The 16157-nt window shown below is 38.2% G+C and overlaps 1 protein-coding gene across 1 annotated transcript in view; it reads right to left on the bottom strand.

Annotated features, from left to right (window-relative positions):
• The window catches only part of LOC106052518 (protein kinase C delta type-like), a 134580-nt gene extending 122838 nt beyond the window's left edge, over positions 1 to 11742 (bottom strand). Inside the window, exon 1 of the mRNA XM_056025844.1 lies at positions 11285 to 11742. The gene's annotated coding sequence lies outside the window, so the exon portion shown is untranslated. The remainder of the gene's footprint in view (positions 1 to 11284) is intronic.
• Positions 11743 to 16157: the final 4415 nt, after the last annotated feature.

The raw sequence follows: 16157 nt of genomic DNA, 5'->3' as shown, positions 1-16157 counted from the left end.
AATGAATGGGAAATGTGTGTTAAGATTAAAAGTTTTTATAGCTCCAATACTTTCCAATGTTCTGAACGTTACAGTAGCCAGTTCTATTGGTCTTAAAAAATCCAAACAGGCAACTCTCTGTTGTTTTTTGTTTGTTACTATAACAAGAAAAAACATTTAAAAAATACTTTAAAAAAAAACAAGCTTATGTTAAATCTCATTGTATCAATTACTTTTGATCAGTCATGTAATTATATGTATCACTGACCTAGACATAATAAGTCTGTGCGATTAGAAATATTTTTATCAATTATTTTTGTTTAAGCTTTCAGCTGGCTCAATACGCTATGATCCTATTTCTTGTCTGGACCAGGTGTGAAAGGGGGAGGGAAGAAGGAGTTATCTTGTGAATGTTTACATGATCTTTTTTTAAATGTATAAAAAAAAATGATTTCTCAGGGCTCGAGTCCTCAAGGGGACTAATTCAACTTATACCACCACATCTGTCAAGAACGATTTCTTTCCTTTGTTCAAGATACCAAACAAAATAATTAATTACCGGTACCAATAGTCAATTAACTATTTTTTTTAGTGATTCTTGTGTTGTCAGGTAAAAAGAAATAATTGTTCTTAATCCGAGATTGGGTACGGAAGAAATAAAGTGTACAAACATTTTACCATACAGACAGACAGACAGAGTTGATATAAGCTTTATAATAATAAAAATAAGTTGTACCTTCGTGGTCAAAGATGATCAAAATGGCATTTCCTATGAACTCAAGATGTCTGTAATGTCTGCTCGTTGCTCTGTAAAGCCGATAACACTCAAGGCACGGGGGTAGTTTGAATTAAAAAACAAACACACTAGAAACAAATTCCCTAATTCTATGGAGTAGCCCGCGGGTACTGATTGCCCTGGACTGCCATTGTACCCTCAGTTCAACATACTTCTCCCCCAAACAGAGGATAGGGTGCCAATGATTAAAGACAACGAAAAACTTGAAATTGTTTATACTTGTCTGTTGTTGCTTTTTTTTTTTTCCTTCTTATTGAAGAGATAGAGCATTAGAGCTAGCGAGCGAGAGAAAGAAGCGAGAGAGAGAGAGAGAGAGACAGCAAGATGGAACACAGGAAAGAGAGAAAGAAAAAAAAAGATGGCTGATAGATAAAACGATAAAATTGCCAATGACGTAAACGGATGTAAAAGGGAATGTTTGTATACACACACACACACACGTCAAGCGATGAGCTACTGGGAACATTCAGTTTTTACAAGGCGGATCCAGCATTAGACAGGCTTAGGAGACAGGCACCCTTACAGCACCATAATTCACACACACTGAAACATACGCCCCGCACGAGCCTCGCTACCCAGTTTCACTCCCGCGCACCCGCACACGCCCGTACACTCCCACACAGCCGCACACTCCCACACACCCTTACACTCCCACACACCCGCACACTCCCACACACCCACGCAGATCAAATATCATTCATCCAAAAGCAATAAACTAAGTTATAACTCAAGCAAGAACTAGCACACACACAGACACACACACGCATGCTCACACACATGCAGACTTATCTAGACTCAACGCAAAAATTAGTGATAGCTCACATGCGATTAAGAACCAATAGAAATACGTAAGGGTATGTCTACTATAAGATCATACCTGCTATGTGTGCACGGTGAATAAGATTATATCTACTATATGTGCACCGTGAATAACATTGTATCTACTACTGATTAACGTGAACTCTGTGAATAAGATTTTATCTACTACATGTAGACCTTACTCTGTAAATAAGATATCTACTAGTTGTAATCTTAAAATAAGATTATATCTGTATTAAGTGCTCTGTGAAATGAGATCGAGATGACTTCGATTTCAACAAAGTCACTTAATTTTAACCAATATTGCAAGATAAAAACTTACTTGTAGAGTATGTCTGACTTTGCAGCTTCTAAAGTAAATATTAGTAGCTTAAATAGAAACAAATATGTTTAGCTAAAGAGAGATGTTTCCCCCCCCCCCTCCACTATCTTAGGGCATACTTGAGCTCCATGAAAATATTCAACTTCTGCTATGGAAACTATGTCGGTTAATCATTGTGAAGGTCAATGACACCCTCAATGACACCCTCAATGACACCATCAATGACACCCTCAATGACACCCTCAATGACACCATCATTAATTATTCACCATCAAAGCAACTGAACGATTTATATCATTGGCCCCAAGAACAGCTCGATTTCAAGGGGAACCTGGACTTACTTGCCTACTCTTGCCTGCTAGCACATCATCATCATCATCATCAAACTCCATTAGAGTGAGGGCTTGAGAGGCTCAAATCATCTCTTGCAAAAGCCCTGGATAGAAACCCTGCTGTCTTGCGTAGTGCATAAATGTCGCCATACAGGTCGAAAATTTTGGGTTTCCCAGACCTGTCGAGACGGAGATCAGCAAGTCTGGGGCAGTCAAACAGAATATGAGGCACGGTTTCCTCTTCTTCCCCGCAGCGGGGGCACCGTGAATAAAAATTTGGCCATAGCCGCGAGAAATATGAGCCAACAGGACAGTGGCCTGTCCTGCACTGTGCTATAATAGCTTGCTCAGGCCTGGACAGCCTCCAGCACGGGGAAGTGAGGTCAGGGCGCCTCATGCGCTCCCAGACTTCACAGGCATTTTGGGACTTGTCCCAGCGCTCAAATCACTTTTCCATTTCTGTTTTTTTGTATTATAGTCAGGGCTTGATGAAAGCTTACAGCCTGATCAGTGGGTGGAATTCGCCCTCCCTGGTGGGCCAAAGAGTCTGCAATTGTGTTGCCAGTCACACCTATGTGACTCGGTACCCACTGCATTATTACAGGGGTGCCATAGCGTTGTTTAATGTTATGTGAAGCCATGATGACAGTGTTGATATTGGGGGGGGGGGGGGCCATGGTCCGGGGCTTTGTAAAGCCTGTAGTACAGATTTTGAGTCAGTGACCACAACAATCTGTGTTGCCCTCAAATGTCCCTCGCCGAGTTGAGAGTCAATGACTTTTAAGGCTTCACAGACTGCCATGGTCTCTGCATCAAAACTGCAAACACTACCACATGGTCCACATGAAAGCACATAACAAGTAACATAACAAAAAAGTTGTTTTTTTAAAGGACCATCCCTCCTTTATGAATTGGATAACTCTTTGTACGAGCGATTACTTTGTTTTTCATAATTCATAAATAATATGAGTGATATGTAAAAAAAAAAAAGGGAGGGGGGGACATTTTTACCCCGCCCTACCCCCCCCCTTTCCTCTTCCGGTTTAGCACATAGAAGATGATGCAGGAAATTGAAAATTATTCGAATGTAATACAGACATTTTGTTATTAAGATGTTAACATTATTTGTCCTTTTTTACATACACACAAGGAGAACTTGTCAGTGCACTGGGTGGTCAGTGTGGGGTTAATTAAACCTGACAGAAAATATTGACCAGGCTATTAATGAGATCAATTTTTACATAACACTTGCACAACATTTTATTTTCCTTTCCTTCGTATAGTGGCGCTATAGGCAGTTGCCGACGCTTTTTTTTAAATCTTTTTAGAATTAGATTAAAAACGAGTTAGGTATATTTTAATCACTATATAGTGTAAGTATTTGTGTCTCAACAGTTTACAATCATAAATACATTGATGGATGTAGTACACGAAATCTCCTTACTCGAGTTTCGTTTTAGATGCCACCATTAAAACACACACATACACACACATGCCAGCTCGCGAGCTTTAAAACAGCAATAAAAAAAGATGATCAATTAGTCTTTTTTTAATGGTGAGAATCCGGTAGATGGCGTTGGCTACTTCTCTTTTTTTCGCAGGGAAAATAATGACAATAAATAAACCTTTTTTTTTTTGTGTGTTTTTGAGAACTAGAATTAGCCACTTACATTTTCCAATGATTTCCATTGGATTAAATTACAGTTTTCCTTAATTGGAGTTGTTTTTTTTCACGTCAAACTAACCAATGTCAAGGACGCTCATTTCAACTTCACTGTTGTCATCTAAAAAAACAAGAACGGTCCTAAAATTTGACCTGTGTCCCAAAGCTGGGCAGTTGAAGTCGATCTTTGTATCCAATTATCTTTATTACGGCTAGTTAGTAGCCCATTTGTTTGTTAAATACTTCATAAGTCATAGCGTGACAGTCGAATACTTTTTTCCAGATTGAAATTATTTTTTGCACAAAACAGAGCTTAGAAAGTTGGATTCTGCAGTCAGAGCTAAAAAAATAGTGCAAATTACCACAAATCTTTTAAAAAGACATAGTGCATCAAGACTTTATTTATTTCCTAGACTGGATACACCGCTAAGCTAGTCATTTATAGTTTGTTTTTTTCCGCCATGTAAGAAAATCTCGAATAGGCTGGAATAAAATAGTAATACTAATGTACAACAGCTGACAAGAGTGTCTAGACGTCTCATTCTCTCTATAGGTATATTTTTAGAACTCACAGTTTTGATACAATGTAGTCGATATTAAGTTTAGCTGTATAACGAAACTAGTAGAATGCTACTGATTGAAAGCAACACTAGAAGAGTTTAGTACTAATACACTCCATTTGGCTTCCTACAGTAAGTGATCGTCTGGTGAACACTGGTGTATCTGAAATAGTGCGCTGTTGTCTTCCAAACGGATTCGATATTTATCTCCCTTGTTTAGCATGTAAATACTCAAGTCCAGACCAGTCCTTTCTCTCCCTTTGGAATAGAAACGTACTAACCAGAGGTTGCAAACTTAATTTAATAAAATAAAATCAATGTCAGACAGTTATATATGAATTTAAATACATAAATAAATTATAATAGGTAAATTTATAATGAATTCTGATATAGAAAAGAATGGTATATATTTTTATGTGTATATTAATCTATTATATATTTACAAGGGTCCTGATTAAATAATAGAATTTACCATTTCCATACTTCAGATTTTGAATTAGTAAAAAGAAAACAAATAGAATATATACACCTATTACACCATATCCTAGAAAGACAAACCAGTTTCTTATAGCACATTACTTTGTTTGGACATGTAAATGTGGACCCACCATTACATAATCTATATTTGTCATAGTCAGCAACCTCGCTAGCTTCCAAACGAAACAATGACAAATTAAATGTCTCTGTGTATGTGGATATATATTACTTAATTTAATATCTTAATTATTTTAATACAGTTACCTTTAGAGACTTAATTATTGAACGATACAGTCTAAAAAAAAATGTTACCTGTATTTAATTTGAATTCGTCAATCCAATAAGTTACTTCTAGATTAAGATCCCTTCATAATATAAAATTTGCTTTTTATCTGGCGAGATGAAGGAGCACTCTAATCGCAGGGTCAGCTAACAACCGGAACAAGACATCCGCGTGTTTGTTTAGCGCTACCTTCAGTACTGGAGATTTCCACGAGAAATTTTAAACACATTGATCGCTTCTTTGTTTAGTTTTCCATTTTGAAGATCTGCTTTACATTCTTTAAGCCAGTGTTTCCCAAACGTTTTCTCTAATGGAACACTTCGCACATTCTAAGAGTTTAGCGGGACTTCGTTTATTTTTAGAGAGATTAATTCCCGCGGTGGCCTACTCATCAATTATTCCAGTAGTTCGTGGAATACCTATTCAGGCCTAGCGGAACATTAGGGTTCCGTGGGAGACAGTTTGGGAAGGATTGCTTTAAACCATAAACTAACGTAACATAGAAAAAGAAGAGAAAGCGACATGGAAAAATGGGGGAGAGGGCGATGTAAGATAATCTTATTAAAAACTTAAGGAGATAAAAAGAGAAGAATTAGGGTGTCGTTGACTTGTAGCACCAAACTGCTGGTAGACAACTAAAAAGATACTAGGCGTATTATATATAAATAAAACTTGAAAGAACTTGAGTAACTACTTGAATGGTAGGTCTCTACACTCTCTATTTTGTCAAATAACAGAGTGCCTGGCACTGAGTGTCTGTAAGTCTATTTTGTCAAATAACAAAGTGCCTGTCACTGAGTGTCTGTAAGTCTATTTTGCCCACTGTGCATTGATCGGCGAACACACACACACTTTCACCGTTACCTATATACCACGGAATGTAAACGAAAAGAAAACAACAACAACACATCTTCAAGAGCTTTAAGTAACAACCTTGACCTTACAAACATCTGTTCAAGAAGGAAGTTGTTACAAAAGGATCGATATAATTTACTTTGATCCAACTTTGATGTACAAGTGAATATGTGAAGTATGAAACAAGAAAATATGAAGGACTAATGAACATTATGCCGTTGCAGAAAACATCAGAGTAAAAGACGGACATTTTCACAATTCAGACCAATGCTTAGGACACGACACTAAAAAGGAGGGCATGTCCTTCTTTGGACAGAAATCTGTTGACCTAACTTCCAGGATGCAAACCGAGGGCCAGAGATGTTGTTGGTTGATAAAGGTAGTGCTGAAAGTGAACGAAATTACTAGTTACTTGATGAAGAAAAATGTCATTCTACAGAACCTCGTCGAAATGTCCAAAAAGGTTCGAGTTAAATCCCTTTTATGAATCTTTGACCTGGGACAGGATTTTATCCCTTGCCTCGATGAAGAATGGCTCTTCAAAGACCCTTAGGTCTGAAGGTCTCGTTAACAAGATGATCATTTAATCACATCCGTTTTTTTTTTCATGAATCACGGTCCTTTGGGCCGATGCCATGGGTTCCCCCCCCCCCCATCCCATGGGAAACCGGAGGCCGAGCACAAAGAGAACAAACTCTATATATCTATACTGTAGTTATGGAGTGCGCGCGTGTGTGTGTTTCTATGGTGCCGGTGTGAAGAGGTTAGCGATCTGTTGTGAATGATGAAATATACGTGGAATTGTCGTCTGCTGTCTTAGGTAGGACACACAACTCCAGAACGCGAGACTGAAAGACGTGTTATCGTAGTGAGTTAGATTTTGTTCATAATACCTTTTGATAGTATTAGCCTAAGTCTACTACGTGAGTTCCTTTGATCTCAAGCTGAATTTGTTTATATTGTAATTGAAATTCCATTTAGAAAGAAAGAAGTTTGACAAAGAAGTTATTCAAGTTATTCCAAGTGCTATAACTTAAGATACAATACGCCTATGTATAGCGACCTATAGCGGTTTAGTTGTCGACCAGCAGTTTGGTGCTATAAGTCAACGACCGTCCACAACTGTACCATCGCGTTGCGTAGAGGAGTCATCCCCGTCCGTATGGACCCCGATGAGAAACGGTGCGACGGATTGGACAGGTTAGCAAGCCTTTTTTCTTCAGAACTAGACTTCAGTGGTCCTATCTTGGAGACCAGACGTATTAAAAACATAATAGATCAAGTCCAACAATGCGGGAAGTAGTCTACAAAGAAAAAAAGAACTTACAGAGTGAAAAGCAAAAATCAAGAAAAAAAAAGAGGTTTTGAGTTTCCTGAATAGAATGAATTGCTTTAAGTGTGACATGTGATCCTCAAGTAGGAGTAGAATTAAAAGTGGAATAGCTCTCACTACCCCCCTCTGTCTCTTTCTTATCTAGCAATATATATCAATTTCTATGTCTGTCTCTTTGTGTTATATATTTTTTTACTATCCTCTCTCCCTCCCTTTCTCTCTCTCTCTCTCTCTTGCTCTCTCTCTTCCCCTCTCTTTCGATCATTCAATATCCGTAGGGGAAAAGATTTATTTATAAATTCTGATGTCAAAAACTAGTTAGAATCTTTCAGCTTGTATTAAACTGGATGAAGACATTCTTTGAAATGTGTCTGCCTCTTTGTGAACGATGGCATTAGAATGTCTTAGTTCTATTGAAACCTGTCTTTTGATAGGCGCCTAAACAGAACGGTTTTGGGGTTTGTTGATAATTTAAATGTTGCACACCATTCTAAACATTTCCTTCTATTAAATGGTGCAAAGCGGTGCAAATACGTTAATAAATGCGATGACGCCAATGGAGTAGGAGCTAGGAAGGGACAGAGTGACAGCCTGTCAGGCGTTGCTATTTTTCATTTAAATTGATGAAATCCGATTTAAATATCGTTTAAAAAAAAAGACGAAACATTTTTTTTTTGTTTTCTTGATATTAAAGATTTCCGCGATAAATTTTAATCTCCTCTTTTTTTTTTCTTACTCGCTTTTTGTATATCCAGCTTTATTATTTATGCAATACAATACACACACACAAAGAAGATGAAGCGATATGGAGACTTGTGTAGATGATAGATTTAAGAAAAACGTAAAAAAAAGATGAAGATTGCACGAGATTTTGAAATAAATAGACAAACTGAAGCTTAAGAAGGCCAGATTAAAAGACCACGGGTTGACCACAAAGTCCTAGAAATGTGTTTTTTGGCTATAAGAGAATGAGAAATGTGACTGTACAGTGCTACAAAGTGGTAGCCTAGTCGTTTGGTATGTGCTCTGCTCGAAGGTCTCGATAGCCCTGGGTTAGAATTTTGATCGTTGCCATACACCGTTACTAGGAAGTAATAATTTTCAAATCGACACCAAAAATTATTGTCAACCTTTCTAAAATACATATCTTTTCATCAGCTCCTTTATTCTGTACACAGGATACATCTTAGAGCTAGCTATTTATCCGCCTACAAGGGAATCTCCGATATTGTTTTTGATGAGTCTGGCAGAGCACAAACTAAGTATCATATCATATCATTATAATGTACGGTTAATGATTTTATCATCACAAAGACAATCCAACGTGACAGCTTTCTCCCTGAATGGCTGGTATTAGGTTTACTTTGTTTTAAGCACGCTTGGTGTGGTACAGAGAAGGATTAGGGGGGTCCCCGGTGTGCTCGTCTCCGGCCTCGATTCTACCCAAGCGTCTAGTCGTTACTGCCCGTTCCACCCTTCAAGAAGTTGGGGCTATGGTTAGGGTTATGGTAAGGGCAAAGTAAACGTCGTCTGATACTTACAAGTCAAGGTTTTATATTATACCTGAGAAAATGAAATGTATTTTTACTTTTGCGACAGTGTTATTTGAATCTCTCTAAAATTACATTAAACTCTGGTATTGTACACGTTAGAACAAGCGAAATGTGAAAGGGTCTTTAAAAAAAAAAAGCTTATCTAGGGGGAAAAACTCCGTACTCACAACTTTATCTCTCAAGAATGTAGGAGTTTATTTACCTTATAACATATCTAACAAAATAATTAATTACCAATAATTAATTGACTTATTGGTTAATTTTTTAATAGATTTATGTTGTTTTTTTAGGTACACTAAATAATTGTTTAAAGTTTCAAATTGATCCGAGAATGGGTGTGGAAGATATAACATGTACAAACCTTTTACCAGACAGACCGAGTGCGTTGATATAAGCTTTGTAATAATATATGTGTAGCTTTTCGTTTCGATATCATAGTATAGCATACTGTTACGTATTTCTGAATCTTCTGGCTAAATGTATTAGTAAACACACAAATAAAAACATTGCAAAGAACTTGACGACTAAACTCTCAGCTTCATATAACTTTATTGACTATTAACTCTAACAATTTGTTACTGTAACATGTAGCGTAGAAGACTGTACAATATCTGTCAGTTTACAGTTAGCTATACTTCGTTGCAATTCATCTCTTCACTTCGTTGCAATTCATGTCTTCTCAACTTGCATCGAGTCGTATTCCACAGAACAGACCAACGACACACTTCCCAGTGTCGCTCCAGGTCTCCCAAAGCTGAACCAAGTCGTACTCAAGTCTACCGAATCAGAGCCGCACACATCGACTGTATCGACTGTAACGGCTCAAGTCCACTGTAGTTCGCTGTATAGACTTTAACGACAGTAGTCCACTCCAGTTAACTCTACCCTAGTTAACTTGCATCGAGTCGTACACATCTCTCTTCTACTGTCTCGCACTGTAGACAACAGTACCGACGACTCACTCACGACTGACTTTCACATTAACTCTCTGGCTTATATAGAGTCCCTAATCGCTTGTCCAAAGTTGCACAAACACGGCAAGTATTCTCTGGAATAACACGTGAGGAAACGTCACATCTTGTCTTTGTACATGTAGATTCCAGAAAACATCGGCTGCAGTGTCATCTTGCCGGGGTCACAAGTTGTGACCTCTATCTGTCACTGGACATTGCTAGTACCTTCTGAAATAACACGTAAGGACACGTCACATCCTGTCTTTGTTGATACATGTACATTCCAGAGAACACCCGCTGCTGTGTTATCCCGCCGGGGTCATACGTTGACATCTACCTATCACTGTCATTTGTAACAATACCAAAGACCCTTGCATATATGTAATGACGTTTTAATGAAGCACTTCACATTGACAGGTGACCTAGAAGTATTGCACGGCGGGGAGGGCTGGTCATTCTGTTTTGTGGATAGTTTTATATGTAAATTGGACGTTGTCTCAAAAGACCAAAACAAATAAAGCTGTTACTGTGTGTGAGAGAATGGTGTGTGAGAATGGGGTGTCAGACAGTAACACACTCTGTAGGAACATTTTTTTTTGTTTAACAGCCTGTGGATTTTGGGTGTAGGGTGGTAGAAAGAGGTGGGAGGGGAGGGGGCTGTGGAGAGGGAAAGAGGAGTAACGTACAATAATGAGTCACTCTACGTATAGAAACAATATTGACTGTAAAGTACAGTCGTTGAGATACATTACTAACACACACAACGGTTCTGTCTACAATACAATCCTACACACATATACATTGATTTCATAGTATGTACAAAGGGTTTGAAGCTCACCTGAAGAGAAGTAGTCGGGTTTAGGCTTTTCAATATTACTTAAAATGTGAATACTTGTGTAACCTTATAAATTCTGCACAAGATCTTAAATAAAAGTTAAGGCGAGGTTAAAGATTAAGGCGAGAGCTGCACTGCGACGATCTATTAAAACTAAAGAGAATATTATCAAATCTATATAAAAAAAAATGTCATTCAAAGCGGTCTGTTCGGAGGCTCCAACGGCCCATTGTGTACAGGCCCACAGGGCGTTTATTCATTTCACATTTATCTATCTATCTATCTATCTATCTAAAACTATAACTATATCTATCTATCTATCTATCTAACTATCTATCTATCTATCTATCTATCTATCTATCTATCTATCGAGAGGGAGAGAGAGACTGACAGACAGATAGAGAGCGACAGTGAGAGAGATAGTAGGGAAATTTGTAGGTAACTTAGTGGATAGGTAAGAATGAAAGTGTCAAGACTTGTAGGTAGATAAAGAACACGTTTTTAAAAGGTGTAAAATGGCTTACCTTGATGTCTCTTAAGTAAACTAGATGGAACCAGTTTTCAACAGGCGTTCAAAAATCCAGTCCGAAAAAAAACAACTTATCCAAAACCAAAGTGGAAGAGACAGGGGCAATGATTTGAATAATGTATGCACGTACCACTCTCAGGGGACTTCACTCACTTCACGACAACAGAGCAGACGATGGAAGTATGGAATGTGAAATCTAGCACCACGATTCCGGGTTTTCCTTTAGCGGAACAAATCACGATTTTCCTCTATTTTAAGAGAATAGGATAAGACCAAGTGTAGGTTCGCGAGACTTAACACCGATATTAGTTCTGCCGACTCACTCGATCTTAATTAGCTCAAGCGCACATACACACACACACACACAAACACACACTTATATTATTCACAGTAGCAGTCACTACCTAACAGCCAGGCTGTAGAGTGGTTGAGCAGTCCCGTTAGGTAAGACTCACGTGGGAAGGAACAAGAAACACTGACCTAGGTAACTCTCTAAGAAGCACAAATGTCTGCAAACGTAGGACACACACACACACAAAAAGGTTTAAATCTCGCGTGTGGTTCATGCAGTAAAAGGTTGACGAAGAAAAAAAACACGAGTGAGGGGGGGGGGTAAAAGAGCAGACGATGAACAAGTGAGCGTGGAAGCTGGAAGCAAGTGGTGAGGGCTGCATGGCTATGTGCTACTTAGAGAGACCCACACACGGACAGGCATGTTTAGATGCGACTAGTCTACAGAGAAACAGTTGCGTACAAACGAAAATTAGATACATTTCTAGAAGTCAAACTAGGAATACTCTAGCATTCCATAAAATAAGCCTTCATGTTTAAATAGATGCCATATATCTGTAGCCCTCTGATCTTACAGGGTGACCGTTACAACAAGGCCATCGGCATGCAGTAGGACTTACTAGTCTACCCAGAAATAATGGGGAAGGAGAGTAGTGAAAGACTGGAAAATGAGAAAGTGAGTGAGAATGGTAAGAAGAATGAAAAAGTAAGAAAGAGAGATAAAGTGCAAAAGAGAGAGAGTGAGAGATAATGTGGATTAGAGAGAAAGAAGGAGAGAGAGGGAGAGAGAGAAAGGAATGATAGAAGAAGAAGGAGAGACAGAAATATTGAAATAGAATGAGAAAGTAAGACTGGGGGAAATAAATAAATAAAGACAGACAAAAATAAAGATAGATAGATAGATGTATTCATGGACCGTCCCTTCCGTCATATATCTCCATAATCTTTCTTCATTTAAGTCTTGAATATCGAAGTGTGTGTGAGTTTGTGGTTGCCTCTGTGTGTTAGCGCTAATTACTAAGCGATCATTTTCTCTCCTCTCTTACTGTCTTTTGACATGACTTTTATTTTTACTTTAAGAGGGTGGTGGTGGTAATTAAAGCATTATAACAGGTGGCCGGATCAAAGCATATAGCAAACTGTTTTTACAGGCCAAAAAAACAACAAAAACAAACAAGAAAGCAAAATGATTTTTTTGGTTCAGAAATCGTCCTTCATAAGTAAGATTAGGCTACTGAAATTTGTGAAGAAATTGATGAGCTAATTTTAATTTTATTTACCTTTCCAATGCAACTATTTTAAGACCATAAAAAAGAAGAAAAACAATGTCCCTATAGTGCTATATGCCCTGTCTGTGAACCTTCTTGATGCAGCAAACACAGAAACTCTATATATCTTTAAACTCACGGATCTCGTTCTGACTACCCGCTAATGCTCCCATATTTGCAATGATGAATCTGTAACTGATGAGCTAGGGCGGGTATATTGCAATGAACAATGTAAATGATCATAAAGTTTTGAAAAGTATAGATCTCAAAAAACAAAAAAAAAGATACTAAAACAGCTTGTAGAGTTCTGGTGCAAAGGCTACTTTTATCATCTTAATAAAAGACTTTTTCATTAAATATGCAAGCCATTTTTACCTAAAATTACACCATTTTAAAAACTATTTCCGAATAAGTAAAGAAAAAGTGAATTTGCCCAATTCTAACGATGACCAAAGACTTTCACATGTCTGGAACAGGAAACAAATGACAACCATATTATCATGAACTATGAACAATATCCGGAAAATGTTGACTTTACATGTTGTGAGACAAGGAGACTTGCTTTGTTTGTCTTGTGTGTTGTTGTTTTTTTGGCAATGAAAACTTTTTGACTACTGAATTAACATGTTTTTAAAAGTATTTCTACACAAATGAATGTGAATGGCCACTTCCTTAAAGTTGTCGACCACTTCACGAACCTGAGCGGCTCAGGGTCCATCGATGCTTCGTTGTCTAGAGAAATGGACAACTGTCTTGCTTAGGCCAACAGCGCTTAGTGTTGCCTACAATGGAGAGTAAGGAATACGTCTCTTCACCTAACAACAAAAATCAATGTTTATAAAGCAGTGCTTCTCACACACGTTCGTATGGCTCTGAGACCTGGATGCTCTATAGAAGGTATCTAAAGCTCCTCTAACGCATCAAAGGTGTTTTCATTCCATAACGGGCAATCGCTGGCAGGACGCTGTTGTGGACAGTATAGAAGCACTACTTACCATTCGACGACCGCATACTAAAGCGATCTTTTTTTCTTGCGCGCTTAATTGACGTCGGCGTAACAGAGGTACCCCCGTAAGCGCTACAAAGACCAACTTGGTCCTTATGTTGCTTTCTTGTCGTAGCGGAAAGTAGCCGGCAGCAGATAGTCTCTGAACGATACAGTTGGAAAGCTGTTACGAAGCTGGGGCTGAGGGACACACATTTGAGGCCCAAAGAAAATCCTTTCCAGAAGATAGGCACAGAAGTTGTAAAGAAAACTTAAAGAGACCCGGGTGAGCAACAGCTTGATCTGCATCAGATGTGGAAAATATGTAGTTCGCAACTGGGTTTGCATTCATAATTAATCTTCGGAATCCATTATTCAAAAATTAGGCCCAATAAATAAATATTTCTGAATTTTGTATGTTCTGTTGTACGAGCTACTAATATTTACCCAATACATTTATTTCAGTTTTAAAAAAAGAATACCTTTTGCATTTACATAAATAGACACCTTTATAAAAACGATTTTTAGTTTTAGGCAGTGTTTTAAGCTATTTATGACAAATGTATACTATACTACCACAGCTAAGAATCCTTTGGTCACTTGACCAAAGAGGGGGGACTTCTTCCATTGCTTACCAAACAGGTTACACTTGAGTGGACCCTTCGGCACCCGCATTTGAGTTTATATAAAAACACAAGCTATCTTTGTAATCCTGTTTTCATTAAGTCATTAAGAAAGTGTTGATGGTGTGTACAAAATGTTTATTTTAAGCTGGATTTTAAAGATAAATCTAAAAATTAAGAATTTTTTTTTACACCGCTCCACCTGTGCCATCATAATAGATAATCTAGTAAAGTACACTTTTCAGACCTTGCGATATTTAGGGCTGATGTTGTAAAGTTATCTGTTTCTGTAACCCACAGTTAACAAGGGTGTCACGTGGTCAGCACAACGACCAATCGCCGTTACTTTCCCCAACTTATGCCAAGTACCTATTAGGGCTGGGTGGACTCAGAGGCGCCCTAGGAATCCCAAAATTTAAAATCCCATCCTTCACCAGGATTCGAACCAGGGACTACTCTGTTTGAAAGCCAAGAGCTTTACCACTTAGAAGGCGCCCCTGCACAATAAGATAAACTACGCCGTCTAAATACCTAATGACGCAATAAAAATCTGGGCTAAAAAAACAACAACTTTCTTTTCTCCCATTGCTTTGCAAACCAAAGAAACCAAAGAGTTGGGGTGAGCCTTGCTCTTGTTTGTCACTGCCAAATTAACCTCGTTAAGCGTTTTCATTTTTGAAAAGACTTGTTTCAATGAAGACATCCTCTAATGTGTGGTGCTGGACAAAGTCTTATAGACATAATGGACACGCTGGACTGTGTTGTGATGATTAATGGACAGGTCTGGATAACTTGAAACAAAACAGACACGAGACCTCTGGTGGGATATGTTAATCTCTTTCTCCATCTCTCTCTCTCTTCTCTCTCACTTTTTAAAATCACTCTTACAAAAACACATACGCAATCATCATTTCTCTTTCTCGTGTGTGTCTCTTTCTTAAACACACACATACAAACACACACACACACACATTTCTGTACGTATCGCACCCGCACTAATTCTCTCTCTCTCTATTCTTCTTATCTTATACAATACAGACGTTACTTCAAAAAAGAAGATGATTACGTCATACGCGTTATGCATTTAGTCATGCATGACTGAAATTCTGCCAAGTCACTGGTTTTCCTGGCTGGTTCAGGCAACCCATTCCATGCTCTAATACGACTTGAGAAGAAGGAGCATTTGTACAAATTTGTCCTAGCATATGGAACGAGGAATATGCCTTTATCTTTGTGTCTTTCTGACTATTTAATTAGATTTTGTCTTTGTATTAGAAGATTATGGTTCAATTATTTTATGTATAATTGCTACTTCACTTTTGAGTCTTCTCTCCTGAAGGCTTTCTAAATTTATGTCAAATGTGAATATTCGTTTGTTATGAATCTCACTGCTCTATTTTGTGTCTGTTCCAGTTCTTAATATTTTCTTGAGTTGAGGGGGTCCCAAACAGACGATTGCAGATTCTATTTTGTATATTCTATGTAAGGTAAGAGATGGAAATCAAAACGATTAGAAAAGAATTACAATTGTTCTTCAAATCATACACCTTTTCAACGCCTTTTTTCTCAAATGCTGCACAATGTACTCCCACACACAGTGCACTTCGACGCACCTTACACTCACGCACACCCTGCACTCACGCACACCCTGCACTCCCGCACACCCTGCACTCCCACACACCCTGCACTCCCACACACCCT

Source organism: Biomphalaria glabrata, chromosome 4 (assembly GCF_947242115.1).
Source record: "Biomphalaria glabrata chromosome 4, xgBioGlab47.1, whole genome shotgun sequence".
Classification (NCBI taxonomy): domain Eukaryota; kingdom Metazoa; phylum Mollusca; class Gastropoda; family Planorbidae; genus Biomphalaria; species Biomphalaria glabrata.
The sequence above is the reverse complement of the archived record's forward strand: the minus strand, read 5'-3'. Positions and strand labels throughout refer to the sequence as shown.